At 40.0% G+C, this 6,648-nt stretch overlaps 1 pseudogene; it reads right to left on the minus strand.

Annotated features, from left to right (window-relative positions):
• Nucleotides 1-4,166: 4,166 nt before the first annotated feature.
• On the minus strand, nt 4,167-5,138 carry LOC116094431 (annotated as a pseudogene).
• Between the last annotated feature and the right edge of the window lie 1,510 nt (nt 5,139-6,648).

Raw genomic sequence — 6,648 nt, forward strand, 5'->3', positions numbered from 1 at the left:
TGGCTCTTCTTTTGAAAGAGAACATAAATTCAGGTGGTAGGGAGATGAGCCATCTGTAAGGAGTTGATGGAGGGGAAGAGATGATTAAATATATATTGTATGAAAATATTTAATAAAAAAGGAAATTATGTATTGCAATGCCTGATGTTGCTTTATTCTGAGATCCCTGATTGACAGGGAGCATTTGTAGTTCAGAATGGAGAAAGGGAGCAAGGGCTTAAGTCATCAAAGTGAGGTACCTTTGCAGTATTGAGGGATTGCTGTTGGAATTGTATAGTAAAGGACAATTCGATTTTGTGAGCTTTGCTAATAGGGATGACTATATTGAGCCTGGATGCCTGGATGTCAAATGTGTTGCTGAAGAAATTATTACATAGGCTAGATGTCTTAGTTAAAATTTCTATTTCTGTGATAAAACACCATGAGCAAAAGCAACCCAGGGATGAAAAGGTGTATTTTGCTTAGATTTTCATATCACAGTTCATCCTCAACAATCGGGACAGGAATTCAAACTGTAAAGGAGACAGAAGCTGATTCAGAGCTCATAGAGACTATGGAGGAACACTGCAGGCTTGCTCCCCATGACCTGCTCATCTTCTTTCCTAGAGACCCAAGAACACCAGCCAAGGGGTGGAACCACCACAGTGCACTGGGCCTTCTCCCCACCAATCACTAATTAAGAAAATGCTAAGTAGGCTTTTTCTCAGTTAAGGTTTCCCTTCCCCAAATGCCTTGACACAAAACTAGCCAGCATAGTAGAAGCTTCCAATTCTTAGGTACTTGGTTGTGTGATGAAATTTTAACCCCATGGGTTCACTTTTCACACTTTACAGTTTCAGAAGCACAGAAGTCTAGGTGGATGCTCTCTCAAAAAATCCAACTTTAAGTTTGTAATGTTCTCTACCAGCTTTTCCCTACAACTCACAATGCAAATGTCTTTTCAGCATATGCAGCATGGAATAGCCAATTAGCTGCATGTGTGAGTTTCTGAACCATGTTATCTTATCTCCTGGTCTTGCTTCATTATCCCTGTCATATTTTCTTCTTTCTCATCCCTCCCCTCTACCCCACACCACTTGTCTTCTCCTTTTAAACTGACCCCTCATCTCCATCCACATCCAACAAGGTCACTCTCCTCTTTCCCTCTCCCACACTCTTCTTTCCTCCTTCATCTCATTCTACCTGCTGACTGTGGCATCACTCATATTCCAAATGTAACCATGCCTGTGTTAGAATAAGAGCCCAAATCACTGTACAGTAGCATAAAAATCTGGTTAAACCCAAGGAATTCTAATCTGACATCCTTTGATTAGTTCCTGTTTCACACAGAGGAGGTAACTCCAATGTAGATTTCAGAGGAAGTGAAAAGTTCAGAGAAAGAAGTGAAACAAATTTAGGGAAGCTAAGTAACCTCTTAGGTCAATTCTTTGATTACTAATATTTCATGAAGAATTTCTATGTGGATATTATATTAATTACTTTACATTAAATTGTCTACAAAATGTTGATAAGTACTGTTATTAACCATGTTGTCCAGATAAAAGATACTAAGTGTTGGAAATACAAAGTAAAGTCCACAAGATCATACAATTTGAGGGTACCAGTAACATGGTTCTTAACTACTAGACTCAAAGAGGGAAAATGGGGACCTCATTCCCTTCTCTTTCCTATCCTCCTCTGAAGTAGGAATGGTTAAGAATATTCAAATAAGGTCATAGATCTCTGAAAACAATAATGTGAGAATGTTGCTTTTTAGAATGGAAATAAGAGACTCTGGATTCTAAAACAAAAAGAATTTGAATGACTTTGAAACAATTATAAAGGGGGAGGTAGAAAATGATTCAGGTTCTGACCATTGTGAGAACAGTAGAAGCCTGTCTTCATTTGTTGGCCATTTTGGTTTATTACCATGTTGCAAACTGTAAAAGCATAAGGGAGAAGACTGGTAGAGCAAAACAGAGTAGCGAGGAATTGCTTGTCTCAGCATGGAAGCAAACTTAGACCAGATGTGACAGTTAGGACAAGACTCTGAAGCTCTCTCAATAATTTACTCATCAGGAAAGTGGAAATAATTAACTATTCTTTGGTGTTTGGATTGATTTCGGGGTACAAATATATGACACCATATCATGTAACAGACAAATGTTGTAAATGTTACTTGTATTTCCTCTGATGATGGGATAAGATGAGCGTCATACCTAAGCTGTACAAATACATGGGTTGGGCTGATCCCAGAGCATTTCTTTCTCTGTTCTAACCACCTCTAGGTCTAGGCCTGGATGCTTCTAGCTTTCATATGATCTAGTCTTCCAAGCTGACTGAGTCAATCTGGCTTATGTTAGTTTCCATCTGAATTGCTCTGTTTGGCCCTATACTAACTTTGGCAATATATTCTAATTTTCTGGCTCTTTCCCATTTTCTGGCTTACTCTGTCTTACTATCTCTAGCCTGTTCTTATAAAACTGTCCTGGTAAAACTTCCACACACCACCACCATCATTTTTTCTCTCCCTGCGCTGTTCTCTTGAGAGCTGGGCAAATCTTATCTCTGACTCATTCTGTCAAATCTTTCTCTGAATCATCGCATTTTCTGCTTTTCAATTAGACATCACTTTCAAATGTGGCTGCTTCCTTCTACAAACTAACCTTACCTTCATCGTTAGGGATTAAAGATGTGTACTAAGGTTGTATCTGTATTCCAGTCAGATCACACTGTAATTCAGAGTGTGTCTGCATTCTAGCTGGATCACACAGACCTAGAAGGTCTTTGGATGGGATCCCTTGCCAGAGCAGACATATTGGTGGATTAAAATTCCTCTACAAAATGTATTCTACAGGTCCACAGTTCAGTTCCTGAGTCCTTTCACACTCTCAAGCCTACTCTAAATACATTTTCTCATCACACACACACACACATACACACACACACACACACACACAGAGAGAGAGAGAGAGAGAGAGAGAGAGAGAGAGAGAGAGAGAGAGAGAGATGGAACTGTTCCTTACTACTTTCTTTTCTCCATTCTATCCCAGGCCCTCAGGAAGTTCATCAACTCTTCAAATCTAACCAACATCCTACATTATTCACCCCCGCTACCATAACTACCATATAAAATGGGATCATTTTGTTCCCATTTAGACAATCACAATTGCCTCTTTGGCCTCTCTGCCTTATCTTTTCATCATACAATAGTTAATCTTAAATCCAAAGAAAGATGTGTACATTTCCTTAGGTCACATTCTCCATCTGGTCAAAGCTTTATCATGGCTTACTCTGCTCTTATTGTGGGCTGTGGGGTCTGCCATGCCTCCCTAATCCAGCATGCTGACACATTCTTCTTCACTCATTTGGTAACCATCAGGAGGAGTCTTATTTTCCAGGAACGTATTTCTGTGCGTATTTAGTCCTGGAATTCTTACCCCTTGCTGTCAGCATCGTGTATCCCCATATCCTTCTGAATCCTAGTCAACCAAGTATTATATCTGTAAGCACTTCCTCACCATTTTGCTTGAAGCACCTTCTGCTTGTTCACACTATGCCCAGAACTGCTTTTTTTTTTTATAGTACTTGAAATAGCCTACAGTTATATCTGATATTATATGCTCCACCATTCTCTATCATTCCGCACAGTGAATTACCATGGTGAGATCAAGGATGCTGTTGCAATCACTGACACTCATTCAACTTGTAGACCACCACAAAGCATGTCTTGGGAAATCAGCAAAATATTTCTCAGATTCATCTATTGAACAAAACCTGAGATATTATCCTTAATAGAGTATAAAGAGATAAATGCTTAAAATAATTTTTCACTTTAAGAAACTAGGTGGGTACTTCAATGATGTAAAAGGGTACGACAAACTGTATACCTGTTCATAATAATGCTGTGCCAGTCAGAGTCAATGGTTGACAGTGAATGGGGTAAGTGTGACCAATAGATATTATTGGTTAGTATGCAAAATGGCAAGTAAATTATTGCTAGCACTTTCAGGTAGCTATATTTTGTGTAAGGGTCAATGAGGGTACATTTTCTCAAATTTGATATGGACAAAACAGATCAATATCCTCCAATTAATTTGATCATTAACTTTTTTAAATGTGTAAGTGGCACACTCCTCTTTATTATTAAGGTTTTACCAACACCTTTCAGTTACAGAGCACTTCACTTAGTTAATTCCACTATTGACCATGATTTGGGTCGAGCAAACTCCCTTCCCCTTCGCCTCGAAGAGAGTCCCTTCGTGTGTGGCCACGCACTCATCATTGGTGAGCAGGTCAGGCTGGATCTGCTCCCAGATCTTCTTCTTAGGGTTCAGCTCCTTGACAGGCTTTGCAGGGAAAGCACCAAAAGTAATTCTGTCTCCAAGAAGGGACCCGATGGAAGGGGCCAGAATCTCCACTCTCTCTGGTAAACTGGCACATGTGACCATTGCTTGAGATGATACTCACCGTATATTTGCAGGCTTCAGATTAGAACGTAAAACCACCATCCGATTTTGCATCTGTTCTAGAGAAACATGATTCACCACTCCACTGACGATCTTTCTTGGGGCTGCTTCTCCCACATCTACTTCTACATACAGTGAATCTGCATCCGGGTGTTTTTTGGCGGTAACGATGTAACCAATTCGATGATCCAGGCGCGATGCATCTATAGATTTAGGGGTCAGCACTTGCTGCTGACTGCTTCTTCTCCCTTTTCTCTCCTTTCCTTTCGGTTTTCTCTTTTACCTTCTTTTCTTCTCACCTCCCTCCTTCTTTCCTCCTCGTCCCACCTCTTTCGTATCAGAAGAGGTGGCTGTTGTTACTGATGGAGACTGTCTCACACTTTCAGAAACAGCACAATTAGTCTCTAGCGAAGGACTCGATGGAACAGGTACTTGCTCCACTCCATTATGAATTTCTGCCTGAAGTAGCTCTGGCTTTAGTTCTTCTAATCCTTTTTGCAGTTTAGCCTTTTCAACTCAAAGTTTCTTTTCTTCTCTCAAAGTTACCTGCAAAATTGCTTTTTCCTTGAGAAGAGCAACCTGCTGCTTGAGATATTCCATGATCTGATTTGCCTCTGCAGCCTTCTGCTCCAGGCTCTTCAGAACAGCGTCCTGAGCTGTCATCTTTCCCCAGCATCGGCAGAAAATCATGAAGCGGTGAGTCGGCAGCTCTTTAGCAGCCTCAGCCAGGTGTTGGAAATGGCTTCGGTTATTTTTTGTTTTTGTTTTTGTTTTTTTATAAAACCACAATTAACTACAAAACAGATAAAATTTAATTTTACAGTGTGTCCATTTTCTTATCTGTAAGCTGGAAATATTAGTACCTATTTTATGGGGAGTTAGTGAGGTTTGAGAGACCGTGCACAGAAGGTGCTTAGTGTGGTGGTGGGTACAAACTAAATGTCAATAAATGTTCCTGTCTTTTTATTTTTGAGATGTATTATTTTATTATGTATGCAGTATACTCAGGACCTTTGGAAGAGCGGTCAGTGCTCTTCACCTCTGAGCCACCTCTCCAGCCCACAGCTGTTCTGTCTTATGTGCTATGGCCAAATAAAGTCTCTGTCCCTGTCTTGTCAGAGAGTTCCTAAAGTACTTGGGATTTTCTGGCAGATAAAGATGGTGTAAAGTGATGTAATGAAGACTTCTATGACTCTTCGTGGGCTCCTAGGTAGACTCAGAGCAGGAGTGAGTCACTATAAAGACCAGCCCATAGTTAGAGGCTTGGGAATTTTAGCTCTGTGATACCGAGAGAGGAACTGGAGAAGAACTTGATCACAAATAGCAAATGCCTCAGTATTGCCAGGTAAGTCTTTTTTTTTTTAGTGTAAGTCTTTTTTTAAAATCACAATTATTATAATGTTGTTATAAATATTTTAATGGAAACATTTAAGTGCAATATATTTTGATCATGTTTTTTCCTTCCCCAATCTCTTCCAGATCTTTCTGACCTCCTTACCAACCCTACTTTATAGTCCTTCTCTCTCCTTTGGAGATCCTCTCACCACCCTGAGTTGCTTATTAGGTACCTAACTGCTATGGTTATTCAGACTGTAGTACACATATTGACATTGTAAAGCTACCTTCAACATGAAAATGAAAATGTCCAGTATTTGTCTTTTGGGGTCTAGTTACCTCACTCAGGATGATTTTTCTTTTAAGCTTCATCCATTTACTTGTGAATTTTCTTTCATTTTTCTTAACAGCTAAATAATATTCCACTCTGTAAATATACCACATTTTCATTATCCATTCATCAATTGATGTGTATCTAAGCTGTTTCCAACTTCTGGCTATCACCAATAGAGAAACAATGACCATGGCTGAGCAAGTGTCTCTGTAGTAGGATGTAGAATCCTTTGTGTATATGCCCAAGAGTGTCGTAGCTGGATATTGAGGTTGATGTATGTCTTAGTCAGGTTTTACTGCTGTGAACAGACACCATGACCAAGGCAACTCTTGTAAAAAAGCATTTAATTGGGGCTGGCTTACAGGTTCAGAGGTTCAGCCCATTATCATCAAGGCAGGAACATGGCAGCATCCAGACAGGCATGGTACAGGAGAAGCTGAGAGTTCTACATCTTCATCTGGAGGTTGCTAGCAGAATCCTGGCTTCCAGGCAGCTAGAATGAGGGTCTTAAAGCCCACACCCACAGTGACA

The sequence above is a fragment of the Mastomys coucha genome, unplaced genomic scaffold (genome assembly GCF_008632895.1).
Source record: "Mastomys coucha isolate ucsf_1 unplaced genomic scaffold, UCSF_Mcou_1 pScaffold16, whole genome shotgun sequence".
Lineage (NCBI taxonomy): Eukaryota > Metazoa > Chordata > Mammalia > Rodentia > Muridae > Mastomys > Mastomys coucha.